The 18,264-nt window shown below is 41.6% G+C and overlaps 1 pseudogene; it reads right to left on the bottom strand.

Annotated features, from left to right (window-relative positions):
- Positions 1-18,264, bottom strand: part of LOC129683259 (putative glutathione-specific gamma-glutamylcyclotransferase 2) — a 138,175-nt pseudogene that overhangs the window by 107,059 nt on the left and 12,852 nt on the right.

Genomic DNA, 18,264 nt, shown 5'->3' with positions numbered 1-18,264 from the left:
GAAGAAGAAGAAGAAGAAGAAGAAGAAGAAGAAGAAGAAGAAGAAGAGGAGGAAGAAGTAGTCAGGCATGGTGCACTCCTTTAGTACCTTAGCACATGAGAGGCAAAGGCAGGTGGGTCTCTGTGAGTTGGAGGCCAGCATGGTCTACATAGAAAATTCTAGGCCCACCATAACTATATAGGAAGACCATAACAACAAACAGACAAACAAACAAATGAACAACACCCTGCATTCAGATTCCATCTCATCCAGTCAGAATGACAGACAAAAGAACACAAGTAGCAGGGGCTGGAGAGATGCTCAGGAGCTCAGAGGCTGTTCTTAACTGGTTCCTCTTGCAAAGGCCCCAAGTTCCACTCCTATCCTTAGCTGTTGTGACTTGGTGACTTGGTGATCTAGAAACTAAGAGACATGTTATCTTCAGCCCCACCTTTCAACCAAGATGCTGCAATAAACAAAGCTTTATGACCATCTTACTGTGGATAGCCACATCCAAAGCTCCCATTCAGGGAAGGCAATGAACATTATGTCAGCCCCTGACCCAGAGCTGTTGTCAACCCACCTCCCTGCCCCCCGGCCAAGGCAGGAATTACAGACTATGTGTGTAAACAGTGCAGGGATCCCTTGCTCAGGTCCATATACTAAGAGTCTTCTGCATTGCCCCCTTTCACCTGGGAAGAGCCTTCCTTGTTTTGTATCTTTCACTTCTACATAGGAAGTTACCTGCTGATGAGGGTTGAGGACACTGGACTTACTTGACGGTTTAGACAGCCACAAGATCTTACACGTCAGTGTTGTGGTTTCTTTGGCAATAAAATTCCCTTAAAGTGGATAGACCTCTGATGCACTTGCTTCCTGAGATGCCAGTAACCATCACCAAAGGTGTCATCTAGCCATCAACACCCCCAGCCGGAAGATTCTTTTCTTTCATTTCTGGTCACTGTTGTACCTTTTTCTTTTAATGCTATAGACTCCCTGGAGGCCAGTGAGAGTTGCAGGAAGGGAATGCTGAGAATCACATTCCAAGGAGCCCTGAAATCATGGTCTTCCTCTTAGAATATTCAGCAGGCTAAAAATCAGTGTTAAGTTTCATAGCAGGTTAAACATTTAAACAGAAACTATAAAGCTCTTAGGAGAAAACAGGAAAATATCATGGTCTTGAGAGTGCTTGCTGGGATGAGACATCAAGAGCTCAAGCAGTCAGTAGATCTTCACTTAACTTGGACACAAGTCTCAGAAAAGAGAGCAGAGAGCTGTGAAAAACTGAATAAGGGCCATATCAAAACCAAAAACTATGGCAAAGGAAACACTCATAGGAGTGAAAAGGGTAATCCACAGACCACAAACCATATATGTTTATAAACCATATGCCTCACAAAGGCCTAGAATCAAAATAGACATGGAACCCAGTAAAAAAGAAATTATCTAATTATGAAGTTGTCTAAGGACATGAGTAGACATTTTCCTAAAGAAGACAGACCACAGGCATATGAAAAATGGATCATCAGGGCTTGTTAGAATAACAATAAGTGCTATCCCACACTTGTTAGGTTGGCTATCACTTTTTTTCAAGTGTTTTTGAGGTTATAAAGAAATTAGAGCTCCTATACACTATTAGTGAGAACGTAAAATGGTATGGGAACAATGGAAAATGGTATGGATATTCCTAAAAATAAACATAAATCAGATAAAAAAAACCCTACAAGTGGAAGTGATGATGATTCCTCGGACTAACTTATAGAGATATATCCACAATTAAAATTAGGATATTAGAAGAAATCTGTATTACAGTGTTCTGTCTTATGCAGTTTCTAATAGCTTAATATATATATATATATATATATATATATATATATATATATATATATATATACTGTGTAAATATTCATGTAATATACAAATGTTACAGTCTGAGACTCCTGATATCCTAGAAAAAAGGAAAAACAAGGTGACCCACTTGTACGTTTGGAATTACAGTTGCTTACCAATACCAATAGTTTCTTTCTAAAAACGTTTCATGGTTCCTTGCAGTCTGGCTTTACTTATGTGATCAGCTTTTCCCTGGCCAATGAGGTATGAATGGAACTGATAGGTGCAGCTCACAGGCTATACCTTCAGTATAACGGACACTCACTGAGCTGCAGATGTGCTCACAAGAGCTGGGATTGACATTTAAAACCCAGAAAGCCAGTGGACTTCGTCAGAGTGCCTCCACTACTCCTGGACAAATGTTGCTGAAGGTAGCACCCGTTTTTGTGTTGGCAGCACAGAGCGCACTCTGCAAGTTTAGCAGTTAGCATGGTGAAGTGGAACACGGTAGTAAGAACAAGAACTCTAAAACAGATGGCGGTGCCATGCTGGTCAGACAACAGATAGTAAAGACAGTCGTATTGAAGCTTGTGGAGGAATTAATGCTTTTCATGCCATGCTACAGTTGGTAAGATGACCACCAATGAGGGACGATGTAATTTCCGATCTTTGAAACACCTGGTAAGAGGTGGCAGCTGTCACCTGTCACACAGTTTCTGGAAAGAGTAACTTTCTTGATGCACTGAATGGCTGGTAGGTGACTCATCGTTTGAGCGTCATATTTAATAGTCATTGCCAAGACCAATGTCATGAAGCTTTTCTCTCATGCTTCCTTTTAGGAGTTTTGTGGTGTTCTTAGTACCGTTGTTGGAGATCAGTCAGCTCCATCACACACTTATGAATTTATGTCTGGGCTTTCTGATATGTTCCATTCACTTCTGTGTTACTTTACATTCTGCTTTACATAGGTTGGCCGAAAGCCGAAGCTTGAGAGCAGCAAGTGTGGTCAGCAAGTGTGCTGCCTCTGGCCCTGATTCCCTCTCATGAGTGCTTGGGCCATTTGAACTCATTGTTGGTCACACATGAATTTCAGGATTGAGTTTTTTTATGATTCTGTATTTGCAATATTTTAGGAGACTCCCTTTCTATAGTCTTGAGTTTATGTTTTGATTTTCCTCAATTCTTTGTACTTATATACTTTGTTGAAGGCTGACTCAAATGCCTTCCAGGAAAAACTATGGTATAAACAAACTGAGTATGAATATGAGTAATGAAAATTCTAATATAGGACATATTATTCTAATATTTCTTCTGTATTGAACTGCAAGTCGTTCTGGGAGGAATAATTATTTAACTTACTAGTTATCACTACTATAGTGAGAGTTAACTAAACAGTGGGTCTTACTTTAAGAGCTGCAAAGCAGAGGTGGCTCTGAGGAAATCTGACATCACAAGCACCAATAAACATTTGTTCCCACAGGTGGGAAAGTGGCCAGTTCGGGAGCTATCAGTGGCTGGACAGCTTCTGAGCAGCTTCTGAGGCACAGTGGAGAAGCAGAAGGCTTGAGTCTCTTCAGCTTTTCTCACACACTTCTCTGAGCCAAAGATCATGACAAGGGCTTCCTATCAGCATATTACCGCATTGAAACAAAGGCATCCTGTCAGTAAAACAGAAGGCCAGCCACCCTGAGCTGGCCTTTCTGTTGTGGTAAAATACTTGAAAGTCAAGCAAAAGAGGGAAGATTTCTCTGAACCTGTGGCTTCAGGCCATGGTCACGTGGCTCCATCACCATGGGTTTGGGTTAGGGGAGAACAACAGATAGGGCAAAGTGGGGTAAATGGAGCTCGTCACTATACAGTGGCCAGGAAGGTCCAGGAGATACCAGGTCCAGGTATAAAATGCTCCTTTAAAGACATGTCTCAGTGAACTCCTTCTCCAAACCATGCCCTACATTTTTGAGTAGTCCAGTCAGGTGTGATCTCATTGGTAAACCACACCACTGATGAGTTGAACCTTCATGATTCTGTCACCCATTAACTGGAAACCAAGATTTGACCATTTGTGTCTTTGAGGGGCATAGTTTCCATGTGCCAGGAAATTCAGTCTAATTCAACCAGGGGTTCACAGTTCTCCTCTCATCCAGTTCTCTAAGAATTCATTTGCATTAGTGGGTGGTAGCAGGGCTGGGGTCTTAACTGGGATTCCCATCTTAAAAAGTCTTTATTCCACTGGAATCATTCTTTCCAGCTTTATACCATCTCATGAAGAGTTGTTTTTCATCTAAAAACAAAGTTTGAGAATGTCTTTAAGTGAAGAGATGGAAAGAATTTAGATGAATAATGCTATAGCATTTTGTTTTTCACATGAAAACACTACAAATATTTTCTCTTACAGGCTGAGAAGAACTGTATCGTGGGTAGCAGAGTATCAGGCACATGCCTAGGCTGACCCTTCCCTCCTTCATTTGGACACTGTATTTACTCTTTTCAAATGCTTTCTGTTTCAAAAGTTGAAGTATTTCTGAAGTTGCATGACTGGGAAACCTCTATACCCACCCACTCTACTGTCTCTCATCCTCAGCTTTCCACAGTTGACACCATTCATTCTTTGCCTCTCCCATCTCGTTCATCTCAACAACGGGTGTTTGCATGGTCTTGGCAAAGCCCCTGATCACCACCAATACCAAATTCAGCGGTTTCTTCTCAGTCCTTCCCTTCCTCAATCTCCCTGGGACATCAGACATGGCTGGGCACTCTCTAACTGTCTTTGGCCTTCACTGAGAGATTTTTCTAACGGTTTCCTTTTTCCCTTTCCAAACATTTTCCAAGCTCTAATTGACTCTGTCCTGTCTTGAATGGTTTCCTGCTTCATTCTTATTGTCTCCTTGTTCTCTCTCCCTCCCCCCTCCCTCCATCCCTTCTTTTCTCCCACTCTTCCACCAAGTTGCATCATGTAGCTGGCCTTGAAATCACAATCTTCTGCCTCAATTCCCCCAAGGGCTGTGGCTACAGATTGACACCACACATGGCGGTTTATCTCTATTTGTCCCCAGACCAGCACATCTTTATAGCATTTCATACCCGTCTTTATTTTCATATAGATAGCAATAGGCAGCCAAAATCAAACTTCTTGCCTTTCTTCTCCCTCCCTATCATGTTTCCTCCACCGTTTCTCATGCTAACTGGAGACCCCATCATCCATCCAGTCTTCTCCCATCAGCCACTTAAACTCTCAGTCTCCAGAAAAGAAGCACTATTCTTATTACACCTTTCATCTATCTCCCTTCAGGCTTCACTGACTTTGACTCACACATCTACCTTTTTCTTCTCTAATGCCCAGGACTGTGGTGGAAGTTTTGGTGTCTTTTAAAAGATAGCAGGAGAGAAGGACCTCCCCTATCAGTGGACTAGAGGAGGGACGTAGAGGGGGAAGAGGGAGGGAGGATGGTACCGGGAGGAGATGAGGAAGAGGGCTACATAGTGAATAAATTGCAATAAATAATAAAATAAAATAATTTTTAAAAAACTCAGTTATGTTATGTAAACATATTTTTGTTTTAATCCCAGGTGTGGGATATGGGTCTGATTCAGATTGTCTACAGCAGCAAACTGTTTGCCTCGTTTGGGCTCTGAAAGGGACTCTTTGCCAGCTGTAGATAGTTTAATTCTGAGCCCTCTGGAGAGATAATAAAGGCCAGAGCCTCTGGTGCAGGGTTGGGGGTTCTCAGAAAGGAGAATGCTGTTGTTCCCGGTTGCTGTTGATTCAGTTTGATGAGAAGTTGGAGCTATCCTGAAACTCAACAACCCTAACCAACAGAACGCAGTCAAAGAAAACTATGTCCTCTCTCTCTGCAGTAACTTCCTTTCTCTCCTACTTGGTGTTAGGTGTCAGAAGGGATTGAGGTGGAGAAGGGAGGAAGCCCAAATAAAAGAGTTTAAAAAGGATGTTACAGGTGGCACCCAGACATAGGGCTTAGAATAACGAAAAATCTGATTTCTAATTCTGTAGGGGAAACAGCAGGGTATGAAGAAATGAATACACTGTTTCAGGATATCAGCAAAAGGTTTATTATGGCTGTTGCTGCTGGGTTCTCTCCCTCTCTGCTTCTAGAGGGGATTATCTGTTTTTGCTTAATCTTCCTCCTATATTCCATCTCAAAAAAGGTTGGAAGTATTGTTGAACAATTGGAAAAGCTGCGAGTGGAAATGGAGGGGTCTGAGAAACAAAAAAAATGGGTGAAATAAAAAAAAACAAATTATTTTATTTTTGAAAGGATTATGAAATGAAGTTGGCTGTGGAACTGGAGACTTTGCAGGTAGAAATGGAAGCTCTTATTAAGTGAATGGAAAAGGGTTCAGACTGGTAACAGAGAGCTGGAGCGTCCCAAAATTGCTGCCTTGCCCTGTTTTGTGCACTTTTGGTGTCAAGTTCCCACAACCCCTGGGTGAACTGGGGACCTGGGAGGAACAGAAGGTTGTACAGGGCAAAACAGTTAAAGAGAAACAGCCCATTTCAAGTGAAGGGTTAATCTTGAGAAAACTGAGCTGCAGAGGAGCAGCCTCAGGTTATTTACTACCACTAGCTTTCCCAGGAGCCAGGACAAACCTTAGATATCAAAATGTTCAGTGCTCAATTTTAGTAAATTCGATCATTTGAAAAGAAATTGTGTTCGGGCCACTGAAAGCCTAAGAGCTCAAAAATGGCCCCTAGAACCTCTGCTCAGATGTAGCCTGTGGTAGCTCAGTAACCAATTGGTTTCCCATAGTGAGGGAAACAAGGACTATTTCTAACAGGAACTCAATGGCTGGTTCTTTGACCTCCCCACCCCCCAAGGGAGGAGCAGTCCTGCTAGGCCACAGAGGAGGACTTCGAAGCCAGTCCTGAAGATACCTGATAAAACAGGGTCAGATGAATGGGGAGGAGGTCCCCCCTATCAGTGGACTTGGAAAGGGGCACGGTGGAGATGAGGGAGGGAGGGTGGGATTGGGAGGGAATGAGGGAGCGGGACACAGCTGGGATACAGAGTTAATAAAATGTAACTGATAAGAAAAAAAATTAAATTAAAAATAAATAAATAAATAAAATGGCCAGCACGTTAACTCTGAGATATATGGTACTTTCTGACAGAAACGCAAAAGAGCCATTTTTGAAGCACTGGTTTCTCAGCAAGAATGCCTAAGCTTTCCCAGGTGTGGTAAAAGGTGTGATTTGACTAGTGAATGCAGTTCAAAGAGGGACATATGAGGCAACCTCTTGCTGTTAGGAAGCAGCTCTGGAGTCCTAGCTCGAGGCTCAGCAACAAAGAGTATGAGCCAATAAAGACAAGAGCAGCCAAGAGTTGCCAAGTTATAGAAGAAACTATTGGTCAAGTGTTTGGTTCATCGACAATCTTTTAAGAAAGCAACACATCTCATTCATATTAGAGAAAAAGTCTTTTTTTTTTAGACTATAAAAGGAAGAAATGTAGTGGAAGTTTTGGTGTCTTAAAAAACTCAAGTTATGGTCATCTTTAATCCCAGGTGTGTGTTCTGGGGCTGATTAAGATTGTCTATAGCAGCAAACTATTTGCCTCATTTGGGCTCTGAGAGGGGCTCTTTGACAGCTGCGGGTAGTTTAATTCTGAGGTCTCTGGAGAGAGAATAGAAGCCAGAGCCCAGGGGTGGGGGTAGGGGGCTCTGAGAAAGAAGAATGCTGCTGCTCCCCATTACTGATGATGCAGTTTGATGAGAAGAAGTTAGAGATCTTGAAACGAAGATTGGACTTGCCCCCAAGGAACCCAAGAACCCCAACCATCAGGAAGTAGCTAAAGAGAACTACAACCTCCCTCCCCACTAACTTTCTCTCTTACCTAGTGTTGAGGGTTGGAAGAAATTAGGAAGGATAGAGAATAAAATAGATAATAAAGATGCCTACAAGGACTGTTTAAGTTTAGGTCATTTTTAGTTCTGCCTAAGAGGTTCTTGTAGGCTGCCAACTACCTTTATTATTCTCAGATGTCTTTTTCTTTTCCATCTAAGCAACATGGGGACATCTCTTTCTTAAACTCACAGTAACTCCTCAGAAGCTCCCAAATGGAGCCTACACTTAAAAAAAAAATGTTTATATATTTTTGTATATGAGTGCTCTGTCTTCATGCACAACAGAAGATGGAATCAGATCCCATTACAGATGGTTGTGAACCACCATGTGGTTTCTGGGAATTGAACTCAGGACCTCTGAAAGAGCAGTAAAGTGCTCTTAACTGCTGAGCCATCTGTTCAGCTCCAGGAATCAAAAAAAAAAAAAACAAACAAACAAACAAACAAAAAAAACAGAGGCTTTAATCCAAACAGCAAGGAAGGCACAGGGCTAGGACCCAGAACAGGGGAGGGAGCCAGGAAGGCAGTTGCCTGGCCCTGGAAAGGAAGCTGGCACTAGGCCTTTCCTGGGAAACTGCCTGTGACTCTGATGACTTCAGTTCCAGTTCTGTCCAGATCACTGTTAATCCTTGGCCAAGCCCCTAAGTTGTGCTTCTCAGTGTCCACTCCCCAAAGGCTCTGTGGACAGACACATATGGGCAGGGCAGAAGGGCAGGCCCAAGCGGGACAGGGAAGCCTGCAGGTAACACCACAGCCATAGGAATCCAAACATTTATGTAGGAAGTGAAAGGCTTCAGGGAACACAGAGATTTTTTATGCCTGCTTAACGCTGTCCCTTGCTATTCTGTAGTTCACTCCCTGGCATTAGTTCTCTTGTTCCTATTTTCTTCTCTGACATGTGCTCTTCATTATCAAACCTTGTCTCTGATTCTATATAACCTCCACCATTCAGTCACTAAATTTCTCAATTTTCTGCAGTAGAGGTTGAGTCTTAGAAAAAAAAAAAAAAGAAACATCTATAAATGTAAAAAGTATAGTTTTTTTAACTAGTCATTCTAGCTCTCAAATAATGACATGGAGACCTATTAAATTTATTAATAAGCTTTAAAGCACCAAACTGAGCAGATTCTCATCTATTCTAACTTCATTATGCTGGCCTTGGCCTACTTTGCAGCCATATGTCCCATTGTGTGCCATCTTGGTCTCACTGTGATTGGTCCTGTTTCATCTTTGTCCTTATGGAGATTCCCTCATAGTGACATCCTCCCTATGGTTTGATGACCTCCTTCTTCTCCCTCTGGTCTCTATGTGAGACCCCCCTGACTCTTCTGCCCAGCTATTGGCTGATCAGCTTCTTTATTGACCAATCACAGATGATGGAGAGCAATTTTTGCACAACATTGAGACGGGAGATTTTTCACAGAATTGACCATCCCACATCTGAACTGCAACCAGATCTCAGGACACAAAAAAGTAAGCATCTGAATACACAGTGCACAAGATTATCTCCCAACAGTATTTGTCAGGAAATGTACACAGGCTTGCAAGGTAAGTAAGAACCTGTTCTATGATGCCACACTTGAAGCCCAAGGACCAGATGTCTACCTCTCTTCTGGGATGCTCTCCTGGGAACTATGAGTTCCTTTAGTGTGGTGGTGTTTGTGTCACCCTGTGCTGAGCACAGTACTAGTGCTTTGTAGGCATCAGTGAACTGTTGAATTAGATTGAATCAAGTGGATAAGGCCACTAAGCTCATTAATGGAAAGGAGCTGGTTTAAGAGAGGTGACATCCAGGTTCAGGAAGACCTAGCCTAGACTCTTGACCTTCTTAGCATCTGATCTCAACCTAACCTGCCAATGGCTCTGACCTTCCAAATATTAACACTACGTGCACATCAGCACATGAGAGCTGAGTATATGTACACCAGGCATCAACATGGCATCTGGGCATGTCATCTATGGAAACTAACCTCAGTTCACTCACCAAATTTATAGTCCCATTAAACCTCCTGCATTCATTTTGAATCAAACCCAGATTTTCTGGTGTTTGAGTGTTCATTTTCTTCTGGCAAACACATATTCCTGTTGTTAAGAAGAAAGATTTTACAAAGATTATTTAAAAGTTTAACTGGTTCCTTGAGCATCAGCTAGTTCTTATAATATAAGATTTTAATAAGACGAGTGTAAATGAATCAAAAACACATGGGTTAATAGCGCCCCTCTGAATCCTCAGGCTCTTCCAACAGTTACAAGAGACATTTGAGAAAAATATAGTTGGGGCTCTGTTGGGCTCCAAATGCAGAATACTTTTTTAAATATCCTTGAGCTCCAAGTGTGACTTCGTGTGCCTCTTGAACTATCACTTCACTAGGTGTTTGCATAAAGGAACTGCTTAGTAACTGGAGAAATAGGTGAAATGAGGCCCTGGAGACTGGAGATCATAGGTCCGTTTAAAGCACCAGGCTGCCACTGTGTTGGGCAGGGTTCCACTAAGGTGTCAAAAGCAGTTTTAAGGGATAAGGGCTTATTTTAGCTCATGGTTGAGTCAAAGGTCTTCCAACCTTAAGTTTATGGCAAGACAGGGAGTGTGCAGTGAAAAATTGCTCAGATGATGGTGGGTGAGAAGCAGAAAGGAAGGAAAGGGACAATTTGGTCTGCAAATGCCTTTGGCGTCCTAACTTCTTCCCACTGGCCACTTCCTAGGATTAACATCCTCTAGAGAGCAAGTCTTCAACATAGGAGGTTTTGAAGCAGTCAATAGACCAACTAGGCCTCCAGTGTAGCTTCTAATCCAGCTGGGAACAGAGGGAAGCTTTCTTGCATGTCTTCTACAACAGCCATCAGGAGGCTGGAGTTTCTTCATTAAGTGGGAATGCCAGAGTTGATGAAGAATGGGATTCTAGAATGCAGAGAAAGCCACACAGGGCTCCCACCTATCTCTTTAATGGAAAGTGTCTGTCATTGTGAAGCTACAGACGTGTTTGGCCCAAGTTGAATGCCAGCTGGGAATAAGAGGGTAACTGCAGGTCAAGATGATCTAGTAGGATTAGTCGGTTTGTATAAACACAGCCCAAGTCCAGCTATGTTTCAGCTAAGCTGCACACAAATAGCAAAGCAGCCAAGCCCTGTTTGACTATTACAGACTGTTTATTTGTGCAAGATCCCTAGAAGTCTGCTAACGGAGGAGACAGTTGTCTCTGGGAATACATGGAACTCTATTGGCGGTGCTTATGTTAAAGCCGGTTACACCAGGCCTCTGAGAAAACAGCGTAGAGGATAATTCCCCCCCCAAACCTAATCCGATGCAGCGACAGGGAGTCTGCTGAGAGAATTTTCCCATCATGAATGGGAGTTGATTTTAGTTCTGACCTACTAAGTGTCCTCACTATAGTGTGACTCACACCTCAGGGAAGCAAGATGCTCGTTTGGACAGTTCAACCTGCTCCTTTTGCATTTTGACATAACTGATGAGTCCCATAAATGGAATTTTCTCAGAATATGGGTCAATAAACATTTATTGAGTACTTCCTGGGGGCCAGGGCCTGGTTACATAGATCATATGCACAGATAGCAGGAAAAGCAAGGTAAGACAGTCAAGAAAATTATAGTCTGGGCCTGGACAGGAGGAGGAGGGGACTCAGAAAGACAGATATGTTAACAAATCATAAACATATAATGTGATAAGCGCTAAACAAAGTTACAGAGAAAGGGCTAGGTGGGTACAAACTCCACCAGGAAGGAAAGAGCTCATGGAGAAATGAAGAAAGGCCGCATATGGGAAGTTTGAAGCAGGGCTTAAAGGACGGGTGAGAGTTTTGCAGGTGGCTAGTGTTAAGAGTGCCGCTGGAAGAACACATGAGCAGAACAATCAGTAGCAGAAGGAACTTGTCCACATGGATTCAATAGGATTGACTTTTGATCAGACTCCTTTGTGCCTCCATAAAGAGTGGTTTGTTTTTCTGTGGCCTGCATTCTTTCAAGCTCCTGCGTCTTGGATTTTTGCCTCGGCTTTTCTGTTGCCTCTCAACGCCATGGGCAAACATCATTCGGATGGCCTTCATGGACACCTGATACTCTTCAGCATTGCTTGGGCCTTACAGGAGATTCAAGAGATGGAAAATGGCTGTTCTTTGCTGTCTCAAAGTACTTTCTCTATTAATTCATATTCATGCTGGCATTCAGTGTTCCCTCTACCTTGAAAAATGGAAGCTAGGCTATAACTATATTTTGCATACTTGAGAAAACCTTCCAAAAACACACAGAAAAAGGTTCCTCATGATCAAAGTGAAAAGACAGTACATTGACTCTACAGGTATTGGATGGAAGTAATAACAGGAGGGACTTTTTGCCAACTCAGGACACTAAATTCAACTATTTTTGCCTGAGATGTGTAAGACACTGCCATTCTTGATATTTGAATTGTTTAGAACTACTTCCAGAATTTCCAACATTGGTGCCACAAACTTACCATGAATATTCTTATTGAATTCTCAACTTTCCCTCCACTCTAGTCCAGGAAAGCAAAGGAATCAGCAACTAAATGTTAAACAATTTAACAAGTTACAAGACTAAAACACCTCAACACTTGTTTTTAAAAAAATAGAGCCATAATTTCTTATATTCTATGTTATTTTGTTGTTCGGTTAGGATATTAGAAGGTGTTGGGGTGGTCTGTCTTGGTGTTGTATTTTATATCTGGTCTGTTGGCACAAGCAAATCCCGTTAGTTGTCCACTGAGGTAGACTGAAAAGGATTCCTCGTTTGCAGTTCTCAGATGTGGGAAGAAGCTCCCAAAAGGCTAATTTAGGCTCCGTGATATTAACGTAACCTTAGAAGTAGGGTAAGTGTGATTTGAGTCCAGGTGCTCTGTCTCCAGCTTCAGAATTATCCCACCATACAGGAGATGGTGTGGAGGAAAGGATTCATGGTCTCTGAGGACTGCCACTTGTCAGACTAGTTTATTTCCACCAAAACAAGATCTGGCAGAGATGACATGAGGGCAGTGGCCACAGGGCCTTCCATCTTCAGTCATTTGTCTTTGTTTGGTGAGGATCTAGGGAGACTGGTCTAACAGCAAAGACTCTTTCACAGTTCTTTGTTTTAAGCCACATGCCCTTCACCTCGCCCTGGGAGCCAGCTCTTCCTGTCAGGCTCTTGTGGACTTTATCACACTGCATCCAGGGAGGCATGTTGCTGGAGAAATCTCTTTAAAACAACTCTCCTCTCCCTCCTCCCTCTTTCCTTGCTGAGCTCAACTGTCTTGTCTCTGAAACTTCATTCTCATGTCTTATGCCTCCTGAAATTGCTCTCTCTTTCTCGGCGGAACAACTTAACTAAGGTCTGTTAACTCGAAACATACAGCGTCTACGAAAGATGAAAGTTTTCAGTTATGTCCAAGATCACTTACCTGAAAATAATCATTTTGCTGAATTCAATAAATCAAAGAGCCAGGGTTCAGTGCTAGATTCTGTCATCTTTAGGAGGCAGTGAGGAAATTCTTACACCAAGTTTTCCTGTCATATGATTAAGTTCAAATGAGAGATTAATACATGTGCTAAGCAGAAGTGGTACCAATTTACACTTCAGCAGTTTCGGAGGAAGCTATACAATTAAAATCATTCTGTCCTAATAGATACCACATTTCAGATTAATTTCAAAATGCTTTCCATCCTTCTTAAATGGTTCTTCTGGCAGCTACTCATCTGGATAGCCCTCTAATTAGGAAGTTCTTCCAAACCTCAGTTGCCATACCTAGAAAATGGAGATGATACTTGAATGCACTGGTTTGTGAAAATTAGGATGTCCTGACATGACAGGTGCCTGCTTGTGGTGGGTTTCTGCTGGTTCAGAGCTTGTATTCTTTCACACAGCATGGTGTGTCTATGATGTCTTATTGCTTTATCCCCTAAGGACAGCATAATGCGACAAATGCTGTGTATAGATAAATGGCTTAAACCGTGTCTATCAGTTGATTTTCCAGATTAAATATCTGTCTTTATATATACCTATCCTCCATCTATCTGTTTGGCTCTGTCTTTGTTGTTATCTTTTCATGTCTCTGCTTCTATACATGTATAACTTATGCATACACTGTATGCATACAATCATATTCTTAAGCATATTTCAATATACAACTTTTATGCATTTATTTACAACATGAATTTATATGACAATAGGAACTCTGGAGAAGAGAAAAGAGATGCAAGATAAGAATACTCAAGATGTTGAACCGTAAACCCTTAAACCTGAGAAAAAGTTAAACTCCTGTGCTCATTAGAATTGTCTCAATGGTCTTATCCCTTAAGATTCTCTCCGGGAGACAAATGTTCCTCCCCTGCGCAGTAATGATTTTATCTGGCATGAAGGGCAAAAGGCTCATTTGAAGGAACAGACCTGAAATGCTGGCCCTAAGGAATGTTGTGGTTATTTTCCAATGAATTTTCCTCCACAGATGGAGTGTAACCCTACAGTTGTGTTTTTTTTGTTTTGTTTTGTTTTGTTTTTGACTCATTCTGCATTAGACTCCATCTTTAACTCATCTAGGAAGGATGTTGTAAGTTGGTGTGATGTTTTGAAAATATAAAGCATTCTTTTTTAAAAATTCAAATAAGGCTTTGCAGACATTGATCAACTGACTTAGCAAGTGAGCTCTTCTCAGCTGACATATTAGCATGGTCCAGGGATGAGATGTGGGTTGTGGATTTGGGTTTTTTTGTTGTTTTTTTTTGGTGTTTTGACGTGTGTGTGTATGTGTGGTATGTGTGTTTGGTTTTGATGGAGATTCACCCTACAGCCTGCACATAAACTACAAGTGCCAAAATACTGAATTACACCCCAAATATAACTTTTGTTTGTATAAATATAAGGGTTTTTAGGAAGTATGTAAGCTAGATTGACAATGCAGCAATTCTTTCTGTAGTTTCTCTTATCCAATGCCACAATTACTTCCCTTGAGTCTTAGTAATTTGACCCTTTTCTTGCCTTTGGCCTCTCCTTAGTCATGAATTAAGCACTAGCTATGAACTCATACTGTGTTAAGCACCACAAGCCCCTGGCATTTATAGAGGCCCAAATGTGAATTAAATGAGATATGCGCCTAAATACCTCAGAGTTGAAGATTACAAACTAGGTCTCATCACACCACAATTATAAACATACCTTCCTAGCTTCATGAAAAGCTAGGTTCTATTTTAGAACTCTAGCACCACAGGATGACCCAGGCTGAGAGCTGAACCTACTTATCTTCTTTTCCAAGTCCTGATTATGACCTACAAACTTAGTCTCTTTGTGAGCGCACACACAGTCTGGCCAGCACATACAACTTACCTATCTGCAAACAACCAAAGAATGTCACTGGCTGAGCCCAGAAGTGAATACAGCCATCTATTCAGGCTTCCCCTGGTGGTAAGATAATTGGAAAAGGAGGCATGTAGACACTGAAATGAGGGTCCAACTCTTTGAGAAAGGAGTTTTTGATGTCTAGGTAAGCAGAGAATACTCTGAAATTAAGGAGCGTGGTAGACTAGAATTGTAGCAGGGATGTACAAAGGATTTTGTAACTCATGTGAAAAGATGTGTTTGGAAGATCGTGAGGTCTCTAGAGCCTGAAACCCCTCCCGGGTGTGAGAGGTGCTAATGTTGGAAAGAAAACAGTATTCTAGTAGGTTGAAGAGTGTTCTATGATAACCCCTTGAACTCTTAGTTCTGCCTCAGCCACCTAAGAATTGAGAGTACAGGCCTGTGCTTTTACTTCCAAATTTAAATCTACAGTTTGACTTCACCTTCTCATCAGTCTCCTCAAACACCCCCAACGTAAGAGTTCGAGGATACCCTGGGCTGCAAAGTGAAACCCAGTCTCAAAACCAAAATCTAAAGAAAGCAGCAGAATGTCTGGATTTCCAGGCAGCAGGAAACTGCTGAAGTATTAAGCAAATAATTGACAGACTATTTGTGTTTCGAGCAATGATGATGGGGAGAGGATTGAGATGGGAGTACTGCTAGCACAGTGGAGGCCAGTTGAGAATCCTGTTTTAATGATCACTGTGAGAAGTGATAAATGAGAACCTAGACAAGGGAATAGGGATAGTGATAGGAAAAAGCAGCATTCAAGGGATAGGAATGTTTTCCATACTCTGAGTCGGGTTTCACTGTAATTATGGGAACAAACTAAAAGAGGAAGGCGTCTCTCAACTGGAAACAAACTATTTAGAAACTGCTTATCATTGATTTCCAACTGATGTGGTTTGTGGCAGAACAAAGCGCTGTGCTGGTTTTCCTTATGTATGCATCCACCACAAGGCTATCAGACAGGAACCATCCACAAAGGCACTGGGCTGTATATGTTCTCCGAGAGGATGAATGATGAGCCTTCCAAGATGATGGAACAGTCTTGCCCACCTGCTTCCATGTGGTTCAATAACCTGTTCTTGTGACAGAGTTAATCTATTGACTTACTATTACTCCACATTGACTATTTGGTATTCAGTGAATATAGGCTCCTGGCCTCTCCTCTCTGTACATCATTTATGGGGCATCCAAGAAAAGCCAGCCTATTCTGAGTGAGGGCATGTTATTGGAGATAGGTTCATAACATCTGTGGCATTCTTAAGGCCATTGTACATTTTATTCGTATGTTTTGTTCTCAGACATAAGAAAGGTGTGTTGTAACAGCAGCTCTTAGGTTCACTCTTTATTTCCCTTTACACTAGAAAGGAGAAGCCATGATAGTTCCTTTCAATGCTCTGTTCAACTCAACTTTTGTTCTTGCTTATAGCACTTCATGTATGTTGATGAAGAAGAAATAATGAGGCACACATATTTCTGGCAATCTAGCCAATTAATTGAAACACCATGCCCTGAATATATCATCTCTTTTTAAGAGTGGGTCAAAGTACAGGAAAAAAAAAAAAAAAAAAAGAAACTCTTGGTCAAATTCTTGCCTTGCTTAGCAAAATCTCTGTCTGCACAGCAGATTCAGGGTAGATCTTATGGCCTGACATTCATTCTTATTGGCACATCATGAGATATTGGCTAACTTGCTTAACTCTTCAGTCTGATCTCCCCTATCTGCACAAGAGGCACTTGAAGGTGCTCATCCTAGCAGCTTTTATTAAGCGTCTATTTTCTTGTGCCACTGTGCTAGGCACTATACCAGAGATATGGAATAGATCTATGAGATAATGAAAGTAAGATGTTTGTGTGTCCTTGAAAGAATGAAACTGTGCCAAGATAAGAGATTGTACATTTAAAGATTCATGAAAGCGAAGAAGGGCCTTAAATTATGTATTTCTAAAAATGTATTTGGTTTATGACATGGAGATCAACCAAAATAGAAGAGAATTAGCCCTTCCCAAAGAGAAACTCTGCTTAGAGCCAAAAAATAAGAATATTTCATAGAGTTATGAAAAGGGTGAGGTGAAAGAGAGAGCGTAGGGCTGGCCAGATGGCTCAGCAGGTAAAGATGCTTGTCACCAGGCCAGGTGACCTGGGTTCAAAACCCAGAATCCATAAAAGAAGAGAACTGACTTCCTCTCTACATACGCATGCACAAATAAGTAAATTTTATCTTTTTAAAGAGAGAGGGTAAAGGCATGTAAAAAATGATGCACTTAGCATAAACACTTGCAAAACTGAGTAAAACCGTGCTATGTATAGACTCATCTATATACATGAGTAAAACCAAAACTGTGTATTTATAGTCTGCCCTACTTTTCCTTGCTCTGTTTTCTGAGAAGCTGATCCCTGTGACTGCATTGACAAGCTATTTGTCCTTGTCCTGGAGTTGGGATTGGCCAAGGAACATCAGCAGATCAGTGTTATTCCTGGGTCCTTGCCCTTCTTTGAGTGGGTCTCTGGTAGGAATAGGTTTTACAGATACAGTTCTTCTTGCCTGTCTATTACTAGTAGCTTCCTGAAGTTGCATGCTTCTGGATACCTAATTATTGATCCCTTGTTCCTCAAGCCTGCACACACCTTGGTAAATTGTCAATTATAGAGTCCTCACTGGAATAAATAACAAAGCCACAAAAACTCGTACATAGACTCCATAATGGTTTGTTTTTTGTTTTGTTTTGTTTTTTGTTTTAGTTTTCTTACATGAAAAAACAAAAAAAAAAAAACCCAAATTTTCTAACCGGCTTCCCCACAAAATGCTCCTGAGATGTTTGGTTTTTATTTGAAGGTCTGGGCAATCTCACATAGATACATGAAAATCTTCTGGTAAGATGATAGCTCACTGTGAAAACATCTTCGCAGGGGTGAGAAACCCCAGACAGTGTCCTGCGTGTCCTTTTCCTTTACGTGGTTGATGACGTGCATCCTAAGTCAGAAGAAGGGAAAACATTCAGCAATTCTGGCTTTTCTTAGGCAATAGTGAGTTTTTCACATCTGGGCACAGGATTTTATCTGAGAATTTAGAGAGGGCATGGGTCAGAGTTTTATGTGACCCACGGAACACCAATGAGGTTTAGAACAGTCTGCAATCTGGGTGGACACTCATTCAGTCCAGGTTTGGCATTTTATGACTCATTTCACCCCTCCCCTGCCCTAGTAACAAACATACTACCAAGTGGGGATCTATAAATGAGTTCATTTCCT

The sequence above is a fragment of the Psammomys obesus genome, unplaced genomic scaffold (genome assembly GCF_907164565.1).
Source record: "Psammomys obesus unplaced genomic scaffold, mPsaObe1.curated_primary_1811, whole genome shotgun sequence".
NCBI classification, from domain to species: domain Eukaryota; kingdom Metazoa; phylum Chordata; class Mammalia; order Rodentia; family Muridae; genus Psammomys; species Psammomys obesus.
Note: the sequence above shows the minus strand (reverse complement) of the source record. Positions and strands in the feature narration are given on the sequence as shown.